A 22,419-nucleotide genomic window follows, 5' to 3' on the forward strand; every position below is an offset into this window, starting at 1 on the left:
GTTTTACAAGTCACATTTGACTCACCAATGCAGCTCCTCCTGCTGGCTGTCCTGGGAATTAACTCAGGGTTGTCAGCGTGCCCTCCTCAGGTGGTGTCTCACCCGTCATCACTCTCACCTCCATGGCATCCTCTTCTGGACACAGCCCTCTGGCTGTGCCCCACTCAGTTCTCTCCCCCATTCCGGGGGACCCGACAGGCCTCAGTCCAGCCACTTGCCTCTGTGGCAAACTGCAGTCCATGCACTGGCCACTCCACTCAGTGACAAGTGGGGGGGAGCAAAAGGGCGGGAGCTGGGCCCACCTTCTACTCCAGGTGGCCATCAACTGCTGGGGTGGTCATGTACTGCCCCTCCTCCTACTCCACTGTCTGTTTCCCTGGGCCACTTCCCGGAAGCCCTAGCACCTTCTCCACCCTTTCACCAGGGCCTCAGTCTGGCAGCCATCAGGCTGGAGCTCTCCCCTGACCCTGCCGAGCACTGCTCTGTCCGTGGTGCTGTCTCTCTCAACCCTCCTACAGGGCAGCCAGTCCTCCTCCCTTGGCCTCAGCAGGCCTTCTTATATGGGCCAGCCTGGCCCAGACTGGCTGCTTCACTAAGCCTTCTCCCTATTGGCTGGCTCAATACGCCCTCTTCTAATTGGCTGGTTTCTCCACAGCCTCCCCAAGGCTGCTTTAACCCTTCTTCCACCTGTGTGGGGCAGCCACCCCACCACATGTAGGTACCGGACACAATAAGCCAGATCTAAGGTTCTGCAGAGAATACCTCTGGTATGTTAATGTGAGGGTGGGAGTACACGCACATGTGTGTTAATTTTTTTATGTGGCTTTATCTAACTTAAAGCCTATAATATCCAAGATGAGCTTTTAAACACAGTGGAGGGGTTTTTTTTCACTCCATAGATCTTGAATGTTTTTAGCCTAGCTTCTCAATTTTATTTAAGGGGTTGAATAAAAAACTCTTTATACTTTATTTACCTAAGTTCTAAAGTGTAGAGTTGTTATTATTTATTATTTGTATTACGGTAGTGCCTGGGAGCCCCAGTCACGGACCAGGAACTTATTTGGCAAGGTGCTATAGAAACACACAATAAAAGGATGGTCTCCGGCCCAAGAAGTTTACAATCTAAGCAAAGAGTATTTTTCATTTATTCATTTCTAGATTTTAAAGCCAGAAGGAACCATTGTGATCATCTAGTCTGACCTCCTGTATAACACAGGCCAAAACTAATTCCTAGAGAATATCTTTTAGAAAAACATCCTATCTTTAGTCTTTAGTCTAGCTTCAACTTCTAGCCTCTGGATCTTGTTATACCTTTCTCCGCTAGAGTGAAGAGACCATTATTAAATATTTGTTCCCACGTTGGTGCTTATAGCGTTACTGTCCTACAAGCATCTTCTGTATCTCATGTCTTTTTTAAAAAAATCCAAATCTCCTTTATAGTCTTATTTTAAGGTTCTCCCTGGAAAGAAGACTGTCTCCCTAAAGTGGTGTCCAGTTAACAAAACAAAACACACACACAAAAAACCAACCCAAAAGATTCTCAAATATTTTAACAATTTAATTCTTAAGTTAAAAACCATCACAGAACATTAAAAAAAGGAATAGGTAGCAGAAAAATAAAGATCACTTGGGTTGAGAAATCCTAACTCATAAATGGGATTGTTTCAAACAGGACTGTGTATGCCATAAACAACAACGTCACAGTAGAGGTGTTGCTGTAAGCTACCTTTGGAGTATTTCCAAGACTTCTCTACAGTTTTGTTTGACCTTTATAAATAAATGACACCACTTTCCACTTGCATTCCAGCAAAGGATACCAAAGCATTTGTTAAAAATTAACTCTCACAACATAGTAGTTTACTTAGTCCCATTTTATAGATGAGGAAATTGAGCCATGACAAGTTGAAAGCCAGATTCTGATACCCCTTCTCAGGTTGTGTAGTACTTTACTGACTTGGCTCATATAAAAATACCACTCATTGTGAATAAGGGTGGCAGAATTTGGCCCTAAATGACTTGTTCTAGATCACACAGTTGCAAACCTGGGAAAAGGTCCGGTTTCCCGACTGCCTGCCCATAACCTCACTTGTAGGCCGGCTTTGCTCTTTTCTGGGACGTCTCCACATTTTCTTGCGCCTTTGTGATTCTCAAGATGGACCTCACTGTACATGTGAATTAAACAAGCAGGAACTCATTTTATCCCATGTCTTAATTAGTCAGGCTCTCTTACTGGTGTGCTTTGGACACAAGCCAAACTAATCATAGAGAAAGTAGGATTCTGCTGTTAAAAAGAGCTATTTCCTGGAAATATTAGCTTCAGTTCAGACAGACAAGCTACAGTGATAATGGCAGTCAGGAGGGGAAAAAGCACCACCCTCTGCATTTCACTCAACAGAAGCATTATCTGATGTGGGTGAAATATTTGACATTGAATCATCTCATATAAATAAGGTGGTTTTCTTTTGCACAATGAGATTTATTTTACATGTCCATGACTTGAGAGGTTCTTATTGGTTTTGTTTATCCTGGCTGTGGAGAAAGGCGTCTGTGCTCTGTTTCTGATACATTTCGCCTTGTGTTCAGTTATGACAGATATGCCTTTGAATCTGGTTTATAAAAATACTGTAGCACCAAAGCGAAGCATTCTGGCCATATTTATGTCTGTATTCTGTCCTTAAACATGAACAGCTGTGCATACATCAAGCTGTCTCTCATTTGATTCTGCACAGCAGTCCAGAACCTTTTTCTTTGTAATACACAAATATTTCCTTTTTTGTGGCTCATCGCTGTTCCCACAATATGAGCTTTTTAGCCCATATGTATTTTTTCAAAGCTTATTTGTACAATTAAAAAAATACCACGGGGAGAGTTCAAGCTGTAAGGGGGATAACTCTGTAGGGGTTACTAAGGGGGGTATTACAGAGTGGGTGAAATAAAATAAGTTATTTATTTCATGCAACCCATTTATTTCATGCAAACCATTGTTGTTTTATTCTGGAAAAAAAATCCTGAATTTACAAATATTGAAAGGCTCTTTTTGAAAGGGTCTAATTTACAATTTTTTTACAGTCTGATTTACACAAGGAAGGGACAGTCAAAGAAAGTTTGTGAATTTTCCATATGCAAAAAACTACAGTGATTTCTGGTAGTAGTGTCTATTGATGCCTGATGGGACGAAACCATATTTGCATTTGAGTCATCTCTTGCATAGTTCATTGATTATGAAAATGACATTCAGAGCCATTTTATCATCCTGAATTGTTTGATGTTCCTCTAAAACTAGAAATCATTAAAACTAACTGTCTGGTACACAAATTGGAATTTATGCCCATAAAATCCAAGGCAGAACGTTTTTATTGTTTTCTTTTGTTTTGTTTTTAAATGCCTTGCAGAAAAGGTTCTCTGTAAGGTCTATTTAACACTTCATGAAAAGAAAACAGAAGCCCCAGTTGTTCTTTTGAACATCTAGGAAGGCCTCCATCTTATTTGAACATCAAAAGCTGCTGTTGGTATCACCTTTAACCAATGTTTGATAGTATTTAGCAAGGGCCCTTTTTTCTTCTATTATCATCTTCTTCTTCTGTCTTACATTTATTATTCTTTTTGCAATAACAATTTGCATTAACTCCAACTGTCCCTCAATTTAATTCCTGCTTGTAACATGTGAGATAAAGAAGAAAATTAGAGCAATTTTCACACTTTACCCCTCAAAGTAGTAATATGAGGTGTTCGGCATTATACTGCAGGTAACTTTGAGAGGAAAGTGGTTCATAAGAACATAAGAATGGCCATACTGGATGAGACCAATGGTCCATCTAGCCCAGTATCCTGTCTTCTGACCGTGGCTAAAGCCAGGTGCTTCAGCAGGAATGAACAGAACAGGTAATCATCAAGTGATCCATCCCTTGTTGCCCATTCCCAGCTTCTGGCAAACAGAGGCTAGGGACACCATCCCTGCCCATCCTGGCTAATAACCATTGATGGATCTATCCTCCAAGAACTTATCTAGTTCTTTTTTGAACCCTGGTATAGTCTTGGCCTTCACAACAACCTCTGGCAAAGAGTTCCACAGGTTCACTGTGCATTGTGGGTGAAGAAATACTTATGCCCATTAATTTCATTTGGTGATTCCTAGTTCTTGTGTTATGAGAAGGAGTAAATAACACTTCCTTAATTATTTTCCCCACGCCAAACATGATTTTATAGACCTCTATCATATTCCCCTTCAGTCGTCTCTCTTCCAAGCTGAAGAGTCCCAGTCTGATTGATCTCGCCTCTTATGATTATACCCCTAATCATTTTTGTGGCCCTTTTCTGTATCTTTTCCAATTCCAGTATATCTTTTTTGAGATGGGGTGACCAGATCTGCACGCAATATTCAAGATGTGGTCATACCATGGATTTATATAGAAGCAATATGATATTATCTGTCTGATTATCTAACCCTTTCTTGATGATTCCCAAAATTCTGTTCGCTTTTTTGACTGATTCTGCACATTGAGTGGATGTTTTCAGAGAACTATCCACAATGACTCCAAGATGTCTTTCTTGAGTGATAACAGCGAGTTCAGTGAGATCCCGTTGTAATGCTTCTCAGTCTGCTTTGGACTTAATTATATTGAGTAATTTTGTATCATCTGCAAATTTTGCCACCTCACTGTTTACCCCTTTTTCCAGATTCTTTATGAATATGTTGAATAGTACTGGTCCCAGTAAAGATCCCTCAGGGACACCTCTATCCATTCTGAAAACTGACCATTTATTCCTACCCTTTGTTTCCTATCTTTTAAAGGAGGTAGAAAAGAGTGACTTAAAAGACAGACTGCTTTTCACTAACTTCCCATTCTTCATGTCAGGTTTAGAAATGCACAAACACTTCTTGTTTTAGGGTCAGTCTGTGCGTTTGGCATTGTATTTGTGAATAAATGCTCCGAGGGATTATTTGGAGAAGGATCTATGAGAATGTAGTGAGGCAGACATAAAATTAAAGCAGGAAAATCTCGTCTGAAACACCGCTCCCGCAGCAATGCATTTGTCTGGCCAGTTGGCACCAGTGTTGCTACACATGAAATTCATGCTTCAGAATATTTCCAACATGGAAAAGAAACCATAGCTGTCATTCTTAATATTAATATGCTTAATATTAACTCATGCACCTCTCTAAGCAGAGACAAAAAGAGGACTTTAACCTTGGTGAAGGAAAGACATTTGCAGCCTGCCCACCTAACCTGACACGCACCAGTGAAACAGAAAACTAGCTTTAGTATGAGTGCAGTGTTATTATTGCCATAATAAAACAATAGTGTACAAATTACTCCCATCCAAGTATCTCGCACTTGGAATGAAACTGTCATCTAGAGGAGCGTGTGAGCATTGCACGCTATCTTGCATTGCAGGCCATGATAATCCATTCAAACAAGACTTATGCTTTGCCAAATGAAGGAAGATTTTTTCTCATTGAAATAATTTTTCTTTTTTGAAGATGGCAGATCCCTCAAATCTTTTAAGTTTTTCTTCTTAAATACACTACAGTAATGACCTAAAGCATTTTAACTTTCTGGAACCAGACATGTACACACAATGCCCTCTGAAGTCAAAGTCATTTTCATGTGCCTATTTAAGGGAAGACTTTGGCACAATACTGTAAGATATAAAACCAAATCTGCTGTAAGCTTTAGTGTAACTTTAATAGGGCTGTGCCCATTTACACTAGGTCTGAGCATGGCCAATAGTGATTTAAACCACTACTGTCTAATGCAACAGAAGGCTTTTAGGCCCTGATCCCACAGTTGGCTCCACACAGATGGACCCAGATGCCTGCATGGAATCTCGCTGCAGTTAATGAAGCTTCATGTAGGTGCAGATCCAATTTCATGATCAAGGCCTAAGGTTGTAAATTGTTTGTATCAGGCAATGTGTCTTCCTCTGTTGTTTTATGCAGAACAGAGCACACAGCTGAGGCTCACTGAATAAATAAATAATACTAATTCAGGGTTTTTGTTTTTTTTTTAAAAAGGCTGAGCTTTTTGCTCATTGCCTGAGAGTTCTGAGATGCCTGTAGCTCCTCCCCCAAGGTGTGGCTTTAGCCTCCTCCTTGGTGCTTGCCAGTCGGAGTGGCTTCTTTCCCTCCTTGCCTAAGTTAGGTCCTGGGAACAGTTGCCAACTTTCACGCAGTAAATAAGCACCCAGACTTTCACAATAAGCCAAAAATCAAACTAATCCCATTTTAAAACAAGGCCAAAACAAGCCAGTCCCTAAGAACTCCAACACTCTATGTGACTAGATCCCCCCAGCGTGCAGTCTGGGACTGTGTAGGTCTGCTGTGCACCCTTAACTCTCTCCCGCCCTTGCTCCGCTTGCCCCTTGCCCTGCATCCCAGGAGCTGATCAAAAAACCGAAGCAACAAGTTACAAGCCAAAACTAGTCAACAAGCAACTCACAAACCAATTAAGCCAAAACCAAGCCCAATTATTTCTGCGTTTTTGGCATCTGGTCCTGGGGTATCTGTTGTGACGCCTGGTGCCTCCACCTAAAGTGACTCCTCATTGTTCATGGGACTCAAGGGTGCTTTCCCTTGGGAAAATAACTCACTACTAATCTTAAAAAGTAGTATAAACCAGTACACAAGAAATAGAATACACTAATATAAGCCCAACAAAGGAAATGCCACATTCCAAAATAACCCTATAACAAAGGGACAGTGGCTCTAGGGAATAAAAGGGTTAAGGTTCATTTAAAAATGCTAAAAACATTAATAATACAACAAACTCCCCATCTCCCAACATTAACAATTGTATTCTACTGCTCTCCCTGTGACTGGGCACTCACTGAAATTATCAAGTTCGCTATCTCTCAAGAAACAATGCACTGGCTTGTTTGGTTCAACTAAGAATTCATATTTTGTTTAACAGCAAAGCTCTGAAATCTACTTATGATAAAACAAAGAAGTCTGCAAGTGTACTGAGTAAAGATAGTGGAAACAATTGGTTATAAATAAAACAAAGTTATAACATGCTTTTAAGAGACTAAATCTAATTTTAGCAGGCTACATGCCTTTGTCTCAAACAGTTTCTCACCCGCAGTGTCCTGTTCAGAGCTTTCTGATATTTGGTCTAATCAGGCTCCAGGTTTTTCATGAATCACTTCTTCCACCAAGAGTATTCCTCAGTGAAATGGTTAACTAGAGTGTCTTTTTGCTTCACCTTATATTTCCCCAGAACTCAGTGTCTTTGTTTTCTGGGGTTTAGACTCCAGTGTCTGCTCATGCTGATTTCACATTTCCCCAGTCAACCTGGTGTTTCCTGTTGACTTAATGCAAATGCACTCCCATTGTATTTGGCTTATCCTGCTTAATTTACATCAGTGATCTAGGCAGACAGGTAAATCAGCATTTCTTTGTCTGGGAAAAATCTTGTTTAATCAACCCTTCTTGGTTTTATGGTTTAAACATATTTTTAATAAATACATACGACCTCTTGCATGACACCCATACATACATCTCACAATGCTTAGGATGAGCAGTATGATTATAGGCTTTTGTTTGATATTTTACATGATATTCTTCATAGATAAATAGCACGGCAGCAGCGTGTTAGTTGTAATGTATTTCTCAGGCCTGACAAGAGTTGCTGACACAGAGTAGTGAACCACCAGTGGGCTGCTGTGTCACAGGGCTTACACAGGAAAAATTTAGAAGACCAAATTCTACGTAGATATATGAGGGCAACTCACAGTGAAGTGTAAATTTCATGTGAATTTCTGATGACAGATTACAGCTGTCTCTGAGAAACAAGCGACCATAGTACCCAGCATGCCATGCTGCTCATTGTCTAATCAAATAAAAAAACAGCTGCCTTTTTTTCATACCTAGATCAGTTAGGGATGTAAGGGAAGCAGCATATTTTTGACTAATGTGCACCTTTGTTGTATCCCTTTTTATACACAGAATGAGGGACTCTCACTTGGGAAGCAGTGACTCTGAAAAAGCCTTAAGGTCCATGTGGGATAATCAGCTGAACATGAACTCCACTATGACCCTGTAGCTAAAAGGGCTATTGCCATCTTTGGATGTATAAATGGGAATATGAAGTAGGAGTAGAGAGGTTATATTATCTGTATTAGGCACTGGTGCAACTGCTACTGGAATACTGTCCACAGTTGAAGAAGGATGCTGAAAAATGTTCAGAGGAGAGCCACGATAAAGATTAAAGGATTGGAAAACATGCCTTATCATGAGAGAGTTCAGGAGCTCAATCTATTTAGTTTACTAAAAAGAAGGTTAAGAGGTACTTGAGCACAGTCTATAAGTACCTACATGGGAAACATACGTTTGGTAATAGCGGGATCTTCAACCTAGCAAACAAATGTAATACAAAACCCAATGGCTGGAAGCTGAATGTAGACAAATTTAGATTGTAAATAAGGTGCACATTTTTAAGAGTGAGAGTAATTAACCATTGGAACAACTTACCAAGGGTTGTGGTGGATTCTCCATCCCTGGAAAGTTTTAAATCAAGATTGGATGTTTTTCTAAAAGCTATTCTCTCACTTGAACAGGAATTCATTTCTGAAAGCCCAATAGCCTATGTCAAACTGTGGGTCACGACCCCATTTTAACGGGGTGATGAGGGCTGGCTTAGACTTGCCGGGGCCCAGGGCTGAAGCCAAAACCCCACCACCTGAGGCCAAAGCCCGAGGGCTGGGTGGCAGGGCTCATGTTACAGCCCCCCTGCCTTGGGCTTCAGCTTTGGCCCTTCCCTGTGGGGGTGGGGAGATGGGAGCTTAGGTGGGCTCAGGCTTCTGTCCCTTCTCCTGGGGTTGTGTATTATTTTTTGTGGTCAGAAGGGGGTCGCGGAGCAATGACATTTGAGAACTCCTGGCCTATATTATGCATGAGGTCAGACTAGATTTTTATTATTATTATTATTTATCATTTGTATTATTGTAGTGCCTATAAGTCTCAGTCATGGATCAGGACCCCATTGTGCTAGGCACTGTACAAACACAGAACAAAAAGGCCGACGATCACAACGATCCCTTCTGGCTTAATAATCTATGAATCTATATGTGTACTTACTCACCATGGTATGTCATTCCGTGGAGAACCAGGTCTCAATCACAATACTCCCACAATAATAATTCGTGCCAGAAGGAAATGTCCAGGTTATCTGATTGCAGGTCATTGACATTAATTAGAAACAGTCTTTCCTAATTAAAGACAAACTTACTGCAAAAATTCATGACAATTATTACAATAATTACATACAATAATGGAAAATTTGCAAGTCTCACTTAAACTGGGCAACACGCACATATAAAATATTTTGCTAAACTAACTGCATTTCATGAAGCAATTCAGTTCTGCTCTGTAAAATTGTGCCAAGCAAACAGCAGCCGTTTGGTCCTTTTGAAGGCCAGAAGGAGCTGTCTGCCTTCGAGCCTACTCAGAAACAATAAAGTAAAGGAAACATGAGAGGCCTTTTAAAACCTCAGATTATTTATGATTAATGATTTCTGTATATGCTTTGGGATCCCATTATTATTAGCATTACAGTAACACCTAGATTAGTGGTCCCAAACTGGGGGTTTGTCACCTAGGGGGACATGGAGGAGCATTTGGAGGGGCATGCAGCAGGGCCTGGGCCAGCCCCCACAGGGGGTGGGGAGGGAGCATCATGCTTCTAGCCTCACTCTGCCCCCAGACCAGCTCCTCCCCCAGCCTCGCTTCTCCCCCCACCCCATTTAGCTCCCAGTCCTGCTCCGCCTCCAGCACTCGACCAGCTCCCATGGGGGATGAGGAGGGAGCACCACGCTTGCAGCCCCACTCTGCCCCCAGATCAGCTCTGCCCCAAGCCCATTCAGCCCCCCCTCCTACGCCACCTCCAGGCCCAGCTCTGCCTCCAGACCAGATCCGCCCCCCCAGTCCCACTCCACCCCCATGCCCACTCCTCCCTCAGCCCCAGCTCCACTCTGCCCACTGCTCCAACTCCAGCCCAGCTCTGCCTTCATTCCCTCTCTTCCCCCAGACCAGCTCCGCCTCTAGCCCCAGTGCCTCCCCCAATCTCAGTTCTGCCCCCAGCTCCGCTTCAGCCCAAGCTCTGCTGCTGAGGAAGCCTTGGCTGTGCAGTAACAGCATGGGCGCGGCATGGACAGATTCTGTTCACAGTAAGTGGTGGGGAGCTGCGCTCAGGGCTCCAGTATGCTAAACACTGTGCAAACACTTAGCTGACAGTTTCAGTTCAGAAGACAGTCAAGATAGAAAAAGGGTGGAGGTGGAAACAGAGATCCAGCAAGCTGGTGACTTTCCCAAGTGTCCACGGCCGGTCAATGGCTGAGCTGGGAATAGAATCTGTGTCTTTTTGACTCCCAGTGCCCTATCTACTGGATCATGCTGCCTCCCTTTGGGATGAAAGGCAATTTATAAATGTAAGCTATGGCTAACGGTGAAAACAGGGAATCGTAAGTAGACCTCTGTCATGCTGTCTGGAGTAGGTCATGAGCACGAATGCCAACTGCAGGGCAGACTGTGAAGGGCAGAGCACAAACCCCAAACTGGTTGTGAGTTCTATACTTTTCACTAACCAAGTATCAAGTGTGAACTCCTCTATAATAGCCTTAACATAGAGTCACAAGCAGCCCCTAGGGGTACTCTGATCTATCCTGTCATCTGGGCAACCTGCCTTTGTGATAGCTGGCCCCTAACACTAAAAATCACAACAATATTCAGATTAGGCCCAGTCCCAAGGGACCAGTCACTTACTCCAGGTCCATTGTAGCTCAGATCTCACACCAATGCCAATGCCTGTAGCCAATCCTATAATAAACAAACTAAAGAGTTATTACCTAGGAAAAAGAAATGAGAGTTATTTACAGCATTAAAGCAGATAAACACACACACACACACACACACACGAGTTACAATCGGAGGTTCCAAAAGGTAATAGAAGCTGCTGTAATGTGCAAGGTGTATAAATCCTCTAAGGCTAACGCAGGCCAAACAGCTGGGTGATACCTTGCTTATGCTTACAAATCGTCGCTCCTCAGAGTTCAAGCAGCATAGACACACTGGTCCTTCTTCTTATTGCCTGTCCCCAGAGTTCAAGCTGATGGAATGAGTCCACCTGCACATCTCTTCATAGGTGTGTGGGGAGCAATCGACAAAGTCTTTTGTCCTATGATGTTCCACTATGCCTTGTCTGGTGTCTATGGGCCTTTTTGTTGGAGCGGAGATGATGCCTCGTGTGGAAAACTAGTCTTTCACACTCGGTAATGCTTCTCTCCTGACTGTGGGGGGTTCACAGTTTCAGAGCAAACACGTGAATATTACCTTATAACATGCATGCAGCAACTCACAAGCATTTCATAAAGTCTAAATGCGAAACACATTTTTTTACAAATCTAATACCTATTTTAACAATCCTAGCACACAGGTGTGGCAGACTGGTTCCCAGCTATGCATTTGTCACTATTCAGTGAGGCCTAGGGGCCTTGGCATAAGTTTGCACTTAATCTGCCAGTGTGACAACCACCCAATTTATTTAGTGAAATATGGCTTTATCAATCTGAACGAAGTCTATATAGGCCCAAACACTTAGCCTGCTTATGTGGGTGCATTAAGGCCAAAACCGACAGATACGTAAGAATTTCCTCGTGACGGTGGCCCTAGCTATAGAGAGTTTAAGCAGAGAGACTCCACACCCATTCAAGCTCTATGAAGGTGAGCTTTGTGTCGAGTCTTCCAGTGCACCACATGCCTACAGTGGTGCACATACCATACCCCACATGGCCCAGTTCTGGCATGGAGAGCAGTATGTACTGAATAGTTGCTGACTCCCAGAATTCCACTGGGAACCCCACAGTGCCAATCTAATTAACCTGGCATGTGCTCATATGCAATGCTCATGGGTGCCAGTACAAAACCCCGATGCAGACAGTCAATTAGATGGCCAAGAAACCACATGAGGCCCAGCTGCGCAGATGCCCTAGCCCTTCCTTTCATTTTGGAGCTTGAAATTCTACCCCTTCTGGTCTTCTTTTTGTACAGTCTGTGCTCATGTTCTCAGGCTTCAGATGACTGTAAATAACTACAGCTCTCTGCCGTCTAAAGCCTTAATAACAATAGTAAACGCTATAAAGAGGTGATTTAGTGAGAAGAAACCTGACTAATAGTGTACTCTATTTCATTTAAAGCAGTTGTGCTGTTTCATCACATAACTCCCTCCTCACTGTATCATCCGTAAAGACATCTGTATGTTAAAATTCACATCACTAATGCTCTGTAGGTGCATTTCAAACAATGAAGGTGTTAGTTTGAAATACATCTTCAGATTCGGAGAAGCTGCAATAGAGTTCTGGTGGATTTTAAGGCAGAGGAAATTTGTGGTTTTGAATAATATCAAGTGGCGCCAGCTCCTCTCTACATTGATTCCATGGGAAATTTTATTAACAGAGTTGGGAAATAAAATCTGACTCCAAATTTTTCTATCATAGCACTTTCAGATATGAATCCTTTGGCTGCAGCATGAGGCCTGTCTGCTAAGCATTCATAAGCAGAGCTGACACAAAGAGATTATAGTAAGGAACCCAGGCAGACTTGGCACGTTTGTTAAAAGCACACAGAAGGGGCTGTTTGTCCATTACAAATCCGTTTTACTGTGCAGTGCACCATACAATGCTTCTGAAAAGAAAACACTTAATATCTGGGGGGCACTGGGTTCTTTCCAGTAGGCAACCGTGATCACTGCATCCGCAACAGCAAAGTTCGCAGACCATCAAGAGAAGTCAGCAGCATCATGTTAATTAGTCTCCATTTGGACCTGGGCATTGGAGGAGAATAACTGTACAGATGTAAGACCTTGAAACTAGAGAGGCATTGACCTGAGTGTTTACTGATACAGTCCCCTTAATTCTTTGCAGCTCCAAGAATAACTAACACTGCATCAGTGCAGAAATATGGCATGAAGCTCCCCAAGTTCCTGAGTATTTAGGAACACTTTGTTCACATTTACCCAGCAAAAGTTTGAAATCAGAAACCGACTGCTTGAACTGGTATAGCCAGGGAGTGAATTTCTCAAGCATCTTCAGAGCTAGGGCCAGTTTTCTAAACTTGGTGTAATAAAAAAGGCCATAGGGCAGCTTTGAAATCAAAGTGTTTGAACAGGGAAATTAGCTGAAAAGATGCAAGTGTTATGTTAAATGTTTTCCTTTTTAGTGCCAAATTTTGTAAGAGCCTGTATAATATTTGGGAGATGAGAGAATATCTGATACACAGTTTGGAAAAGTCCTTCAACAACACAGTGGAAATAAAACCACTCTAAAATCGTACCTATCTTTTTTAGTTCCAGCACTCAAATATTTGTTCACCTTGTGGGGTCACAAACAGCACCACTGGTACTGACATTTGAAACAATTCCTCCCTCAACAGCTGTTTTTTTCAAAAACAGATTGGGACCATACCCTGAATTCCAGAAGTATTGTAGCTGTAACTCTAATGTCCCACATGAGGATGACAAAATTATTCTAGGAGCACTTTCATTTCCACTAGCAACACATTCAGAGACTCCAAACAATCTTCTAAATTCTGCTGACATGACATATTTGAAGTATATTTTTAATAGTTTATTAACTATTGTAGGTTCAAAAGAGAAAGTCTATAAAATGGTGGTCAGTCCAGCTTTAATGCATGGTGCTGAGTTTTGGGCAACGAAGAAGAAACATGAAAATACATTTACATATAAGGCAAACAAAGCCATCTATCGAACTAACAAAGGAAGGTGCTTAGTGAGTTCACTGGGGGACAGAATCTGCACACCAGGACACCTTCCTGGCTCCTGAGGGAGAGACAATGGACTTTGGGTAATATAAGAGGAGCAAAGGAACATTTTAGGGTTCCATCCGTTATGGAACAGAAAGAACAGCACCCTATGAGCCTGTGAAGGTCAGATCCTCTTGGTCTGAAGGGCAGGAGCTGCTCACAACTTGCTGTAAGTGAGAAACTGTTGTATGAAAAGACATAAGGTGCCAGAATTAAGTTTTCATCACTAGAAAGTGTGTGTCATAAATATAAAGGGAAGGGTAAACCCCTTTAAAATCCCTCCTGGCCAGAGGAAATCTCGTCTCACCTGTAAAGGGTTAAGAAGCTAAAGGTAACCTCGCTGGCACCTGACCAAAATGACCAATGGGGAGACAAGATACTTTCAAAAGCTGGGAGGAGGGAGAGAAACAAAGTGGGTATGTGTGTCTGTCTATATTTTGTCTTTGCCGGGGATAGACCAGGAATGAAGCCTTAGAACTTTTAGTAAGTAATCTAGCTAGGTACGTGTTAGATTATGATTTCTTTAAATGGCTGAGAAAAGAATTGTGCTGAATAGAATAACTATTTCTGTCTGTGTATCTTTTTTGTAACTTAAGGTTTTGCCTAGAGGGGTTCTCTATGTTTTGAATCTAATTACCCTGTAAGGTATCTACCATCCTGATTTTACAGGGGGGATTTCTTATTTCTGATTACTTCTATTTCTATTAAAAGTCTTCTTGTAAGAAAACTGAATGCTTTTTCATTGTTCTCAGATCCAAGGGTTTGGGTCTGTGGTCACCTATGCAAATTGGTGAGGCTTTTTATCCAACATTTCCCTGGAAAGGGGGGGTGCAAGTGTTGGGAGGATTGTTCATTGTTTTTAAGATCCAAGGGTCTGGGTCTGTAGTCACCTAGGCAAATTGGTGAGGCTTTTTACCAAACCTCGTCCAGGAAGTGGGGTGCAAGGTTTGGGGAAGTATTTTGGGGGGAAAGACGTGTCCAAACAGCTCTTCCCCAGTAACCAGTATTTGTTTGGTGGTGGTAGCGGCCAATCCAAGGGCAAAGGGTGGAATATTTTGTACCTTGGGGAAGTTTTGACCTAAGCTGGTAAAGATAAGCTTAGGAGGTTTTTCATGCAGGTCCCCACATCTGTACCCTAGAGTTCAGAGTGGGGGAGGAACCTTGACAGTGTGTTTTGTTTGTAACCAGACGTCTCTTTTTCTCTTGCTTAGTATCACTTAAATCTTTGTTCGTTATTGATAAAGGCCAACTTGTTTTACTACAAAACCATCTCAGTGCTGTGAAGTGAGAGTCTCCAGCTGACATACCAGGCTGGTGTGTACTCTGTCTCTTTGGAGACAATGAACTTAATTTCTGACTGACACAATGAGAGGGACTGGACACTGTAGGAAGATGTCTCTGGGAACTTGGGAACTGAGGTTCACCGATTGTTACCTGAAAGGCAAGGTTTAGATTGGCACGGTGGAAGCGTTTGCTGGCAAGGCAGACAGGCTGGTGTGTCAGAGAGCTGACACTCAATTTAGCAGCAGTGAAGCTCTCGCTGAGGCAGAGCGGTAACACAGTGGCTTACAATTCTGGGTGTCCTGAGCAGAGTGTCTCAGGGGCGTAATCTAGTGCAGGATTTACACACAACTTGCTGGTTGACGGAGGTTTACACTTCAAGCACTGGTAAAACTAGATTTTTAAGTCATTCTGAGTGAGAAGGCTGGGAACAGTCTAAAAAGGTCACTGTTTGTTGTTTTCTGTTTATTTTGAGTGAGGAAATAGAACAAAAGCAACAGCAAAACATTTATGAAATTAGGAACAGCCAGATTGTTGGCTGAAAGAAAGAAAAGAACATGAACCCCAGAGATGGGAGGCTGAAATGAGAGCCACAGAGCCGGATGCAGAAAAATAACAAGCAGCCCACTAATGGACCATGGCACTGAAAGAGAAGGAAGCCCAAGAAAAAGAGAAGGGAAAGCAGCATAACCTGAGGAGGAGGGATAGCTCAGTGGTTTGAGCATTGGCCTGCTAAACCCAGGATTGTGAGTTCAATCCTTGAGGGGGCCATTTAGGGATCTGGGGCAAAAATTGGGGATTGGTCCTGCTTTGAGCAAGAGGGGGTTGGACTAGATGATCCCTGAGGTTCCTTCCAACCCTGATATTCTATGAAAAGCATGGACAGATCTGACAGCTCCCAGGCATTGCCTGGCTCATGGAACATCCAGTTGGTTCAAGCTATGCCCAGCATACAAAGAGTCTGTGATTTGCATAAAATTCCAGAAGACAAGAAAGTGCTCATACTGGTTGCAAAGCTCTCAGGTAAAGCATTAACCACATTGAGAAGACAGAAGCAGTTAAGGGGCGGGGGGGAGACATTCCCAGCCTAGCCTAGAAGACGGAGGCAATGTGTCTCCAGGGACAAAGAGGGAGCTGCCCTTCCCAGTGGCTCTCAGAGCTGACAGCAGGCAGGAATGTGCAGCAGAACAGAGAGCAGACCCATCTCTAGAACGCATCCGGGAATCATCTTTGATGGTTCCCCAGTTAGGGGAAACAGGGAAAGGTTTTTTGGAAGAAGAGGGATGATTGTGCAGGGAACCTCCTGTGTGGGAAGATAGAGGCCCTGGAAGCCTTACAAGCAACTTCGTGTGCCTGTTAAACATCACTGGAAGGTAATGAAGTGACCCCTGTGACTATCCTTTTGTGGGTCACTAAGGGACTCAGAGGACTTATGAAAGGTTACAAAGGAATTGTTGTTGGCCAGATATGCAGGTCCTGTGAGAGAAGCAGAAGAGGCCGTTAAGATCTCACAAAGCTCCCATCAGCCTGTACCTGTAATCAAGGAAGCATTTTTTAGGGTGGCAATGAATATTGTGGTATCGCTGCTTCAGCCAACCCAGAGGGTGTCTAAATATGTATTTATTCTTTGGCACCCAAGTCTACACATTTTGGCTCTGTTTCTAAGCAGTCATCTTCATTATCCAGAGAGGCAGAAACACAGGAAGCAAGGCTGAGCCAGCTGCTGAAGTAGCTATGGGAAAACAACAAGGTCAAGTGCAGGAAAACCAACCAGAGTGAACTGCTGGGAAAGAGGAGGAAAACACACAGAGTCTGGAGGCGTCAGACAGAACAGAGGAGTTAGGCATAGTGGAGTTCACATATGAACCACGGGGAAGGGAAAATGTAAAGCAGAGCTAAATTTGTGGAAGGTTAAAAAATAAGGGAAGTAACAATTAAAAGTTGCAGAAGCTGGATTTGGGAGAAATGCAGGATTTAAGACATGAAAGTATTTAGAAGGAAACACTATCTTGGTTAACGTGACGAAGTAATGAAAGAAAATCTACAGTAAATCAGCCAGTAAGCTGGTAGGGTTTGTCTAGTGTCAGATTCAGTTTTAAATGAGCTGGCCGAGGAACTCTCTGGACGGTTAATGTTGATTTTTAATAACTCTTGGACAGCTGGGAACATTCCAGAGGACTGAAAGAAAGCCAGTGTTGTACCAATATTTAAAAAAGGTAAATGGGGTGACCCAAGTAACTATAGGCCTGTGAACCTAACATCACTCCCAGGCAAAATAATGGAACAGCTTATATGTGACTCAGAAAGAATGAAAGGACGGTAATATAATTAATTCCAATCAACATGGCTGAATGTAAAATAGATCTTACCAAACTAACTTGATATCATTTTTGATGAGATTAAAAGGTTGGTTGATAAAGGTAGTGGTATTGATATAATATGCTTAGACTTCTGTGAGGCATTTGACTTGGTACTGCATAACATTTTGATTAAGAAACTAGAACAATACAAAATCAAAATGGTCTACATAAAATGGATTAAAAATTAGCTAACGGAGAGCTCTCAAAATATAACTGTAAATAGGGAATCGTTGAGTGTGTGTGTTTCCAGTGGAGTCCTGCACCAATCAGTTCTTGGTCCTACTCTATTTAATAGTTTTATCAACAACATAGAAGAAAACTTAAAGTCATATCTGATCAAATGTGCAAATAGCACAACAATTGGAGGAGTGCTAAATTATAAATAGGACAGATCACTAATACAGAGTGATGTGGATTGATTGGTAAACTGAGCACAGGCAAACAATATACATTTTAAAAAGGCTAAATGTAAATGTATACTTCTAGGAACAAAGAACACAGACAATATTTACAGTGTGGGGGAATCTATCCTGGGAAGCAGTGTGTCTAAAAGAAATTAAGGGCCATGAGGGATAATCAGCTGAACATGAGCATCCAGTATGACACTGTAGCTAAAAGAAGAATTGGGATCCTTGGATATATAAACAGGGGAATCTCGAGTAGGAGTAGGGAGGTTATACTACCTCTGTATTTGGCACTGGTGTGACCACTGCTGGAATACTGTGTCCAGTACTACTGTCCACACTTTGAGACGGATGTTGAAAAATTGTTCAGAAGAGAGCCATGAGAATTATTATTAAAGTGAAAGACTATTTAATTGTGGTCAAAAAGGGTAAGGCAGTCCTTAGATGCATAAACAAGGGAATTTCGGATAGGGAGTTGTGACGTTCCCCTGGTGTTATCTGGACCGGTGATCTGCTAAGTCACTCCATTCCTTGACTCTGGGAGCCAGCTTTACTCTCCTGTGCTGTGAGAACCCCCACTCCTGGGCTGTTCATGCACAGCCTCTAACATGTAAGCTGCTCCTTGGATTGTGCAACCGAATGACACTAGCCAATATCTCCGGCTCCAGACACAACCTGAGGAACCTCCATCTTGCAGTGTACAGTTATGCCTGCTGGACACTGCAAGCTTATAAGAGTTTGTCAATTTAACAAAGAAATTGATATGTACCAGGCTTGTTATCCCAAGGGGAGTCTCTGACATGCTTCAAACCAAACACACTGCTTCAAACACATTTATTAACTACAAAGATAGATTTTAAGTGATATTAAGTGATAGGTAAAAAGTCAGAGTGGTTACCAAAATAAAAATAAAATATAAGCACGCAGTCTAAACTCTCAACCCTATTAGACTGGGCAACATCTAGATGAAGCAGTTTTTCTCACCCCACTGGATATTGTAGTCCTTAATACACAGGTTTGTTCCTTAAACCTGGGCCAAACTCCTCTGTTGGAGTCTTGTCTTCTTCTCAGTGACTTAGTTGCTTGCAATGAAGTGGGAGCAGGAGAAGGGCCCAGTATATGTCCACTCTGTCTGTTTTATACCCTCAGTCCATGTGCTTGGGGAGCACAAGTCCAGGCATGCCTGGGGGGGCATTGCTGAGTCTCTCCAAGCCAGGTTGAGCAATTCCCCTGGTGTGGCCTCATGCAGGTGAGTCATTGCATTCTAGCTCCCTTGCTGGACAATGGCTGTTGATGAGTTGTTTGACATCCTGCCCGGGCATTGGTTACTTTCCTTGCCGTTGCCTCTGGCGAGCTAATATCTGGCCGATTCCCCAATTTACAGCATGTTTTAGTGACCACTATACAATACAATTCTTATAACTTCATATGCATTAATGATACACATATATGGATAGAGAAATGACTTTCAGCAGACCATAACCTTCCCCTGATACCCCACAAGGCATGCTTTATATGTAAGATCACGATTATATGAAAATGAGGAATATGGGGGTTACAATACGCTCCCCCAAGCTATAGAATGTCACAGAAGTAGAGAAGTTATATTAGTTCTATATTTGGCACTGCTGCAACCACTACTATAATACCATCTCCAGTTCTGGTGTTCACAACTCAAGAAGGATGTTGACAAATTAGGAAGGAGTCAGAGAAGAGCTACAAGAGTGATTAAAGGATTAGAAAACATGCCTCACAGTGACAGACTCAAAGAGCGCAATCTGTTTAGTTTATTTTTTAAAAAAGGTTAAGGGGTGACTTGAACACAGTCTATTGGCACCTACATTAGGAACATAAATGTGGTAATTAAAGGCCTCTTCAGTTTAGCAGACAAAGGTATAACAAGAAGCTGAAAAAATTCAGGTTAGAAATAAGGCACACATTTTTAGGAGTGAGGGTGATTAAGCTTTAGAATAAATTACCAAGGGCTGTGGTGGATTCTCCATCAGTGAAAATGTTTAAATCATGATTGGATGTTTTTCTTTAGTCCTAGCATAGTTATTGGACTTGAAACAAGGAAGTCCTAGGGCCTATGCTATGCAGAAAGTCACTCTAGATGATCACAACAGTCCTTTCTGACCTTATAATCTATGAAATGGAAAACTATTGCATCCTGAAAATTTTCTGCACTTAGGGATTTAGCTTTTATCCCCATTTTACAGATAGGGAACCAAGGCACAAAGATTAAGTGACTTGCCAAAGACACATTGCAAATTTGTGATAGAGCAGAAATAGAAACCAAGTCTCCCGAGTCCTAGTCCACTGCCTTAGGCACAAATATGGCCACATTTTTAAAGTACTAATTAGACCACTCTGTGCCCATCTGTTAACAGTGCATCCACAATCAGCCAATTTTATTTTCCTCACTTATATACTCTACCACCATAAGTGTGATTGAGCATCACATACCGGTGAGACAATATGGAGGACTGACTACAGACTATGGGGAGAGGGCGGAAGGAAAGAACAAAGGAAAGGGAATGCTGCTTTTTATATATAAACACATAACTGCACTCATCGCAGCACTGAAAAGCAATTCTGTAGTAAACAATCAAGGTATCCAATAAAAAACTTTTTTTTCCCCATTAAACTGGTCAGAGCAGTTCATCAATATATCACTCTGGGACAATGTTTACCTTTAAATAGCTGTCTTCATGCTCAGAGTTATTGGATGACCCCAGTGCATTTCTAGTGACATTTGAAAGGGTAGCAACAGAAGCCGGCAGGGACAGAGGAATATGGGCCCTTTGGTCAGCACTGTATTTGACAGGGGGCAGTTCAAGCAGTCTGCATGGCCTTGAGTGACAAACAGGCCTGAGAGTATGATGATGTTAAAATGGCCATATTAGATCACATGGGTCTGTTTATGGAGAAGTACCGACAGAAGTTTCAAGTCACTAGGTGGGCTGGAGTACAAGCCAGGGAGTAAAAGATGAAAATAGAGGTTCTCAAGGGGAAAAGAGGAAAAAGAAAGAGCAGACACTGGATGAGAAAGAACACCTAAGAGTATCTAAAGGAGATGGTCTGTCCCCAGAATGCTTGCTGCCAGGGCCCTGAGATGAGGAACCCCAGGATACACTTATAAGGCTAGGAGAAGGTGGGGGGGGGGGCGCTATAGATAAAAAAGCACAATGGGGTGATAAAATATGCCCTACCCCAAAATAAATAGGGTGAGGATGGGGAGATTAGACCCCAAGTTGCCCCTGGTGTGAAGACTTGTGGGCAAATACAGAGTTGGGAGGGATGACCCCCTCCCACAAAGGAGTGGAGGATGGATGAAGCCGGTAAGGCAGTGGTTCTTAACCTTTACTGCAGCCTGCACCCCTTTGGTTCTCAAAATATGTTCTTGCGCCCCTTATCAAAAATCAAAATATGTTCTCGCACCCCTTATCAAAAATCGTTGAAGTAGGTCAGTTCTTTAAACCTAGATATATTTTTTGTTTGTATATTACAGTAATCGTTAAAAAATGTATAATGTTAAAAAATACATAGGTTTGATGAAACAAAGTAGTTGTACTTACGTGCCTGTGCTTAATTTGTGTTTTCGATGATTTACCTTCTAAAAAAATCTGGCATGCCTCGCACCCCCAAAAAGGGCATATCGCACCCCCAGGGGGTGCATGCACCCCAGGTTAAGAATCACTGCTGTAAGGGGATACTGGATAACCACACCGGGGGTGATCGTGGGAAACAGCTAAAAAAAGGGAGAGCACAAAGAAAAAGGAATCTCAATGTTCAACAAAGTGGGATGGTGTGTGACAGAATGCTGGAAGCTAACAGATGAGCCAGCTTAGGCACCAATCAGTTCGCCTGGAGAAGGCTGATTGGGGGTATGCAGCTAATTAGATGATCAGGCTGGGAAGGCTGATGAACCAATTAGTCATCAGTTGAAGGGTATAAAGGAAGACACAGGAAGTAAGCCAGAATGGATGACCTGGGATAGTAGAACCCAGTATGTACTGTGATCACAAGGAAGGGAGATCTCTGTCCCTCCTAGACCCCTGTGGGAAACAGCCTGATAGCTAGAAACACTGTCAATACTTTGCTGCACAAGACTGCCCGGGTGTTGGTGATGGGAATATAAATAAATTCATATGAAATTGCAACCTGCTGCCAGAGTCTGAGAGGTTTCTGGGGCACCAGAGGATGGGGATGGAGTGTGCCCATTACACCTGTCATTCATCCCATCCTGAAACTGCAAAATGTTTTAGCATTTGGGAATATGCAGAGGAAAAGAGTTCAAAGTTTGATTCATGCCAGTTTTGGCAAAAGATGAAAAGCAACTGTATCACACACAAACAGAAAGGGCTTCTCAGGGGCAAAATCATTTACAGTTCATGTCTATTTTGCGCGGTAGGAAATTGAGTTTGGAATCATCTCTTCTGGAATAGAAACCCAGCAAGGTCCTCGGCTTGAATAAATCAGCATAGCCCTAAGTAATTTCAAAAATGAATGAATAAGGCAAACATATTATATGCACATACACAGTGAATATTCATTTGTA

The sequence above is a fragment of the Chelonia mydas genome, chromosome 1 (assembly GCF_015237465.2).
Source record: "Chelonia mydas isolate rCheMyd1 chromosome 1, rCheMyd1.pri.v2, whole genome shotgun sequence".
Taxonomy (NCBI): domain Eukaryota; kingdom Metazoa; phylum Chordata; order Testudines; family Cheloniidae; genus Chelonia; species Chelonia mydas.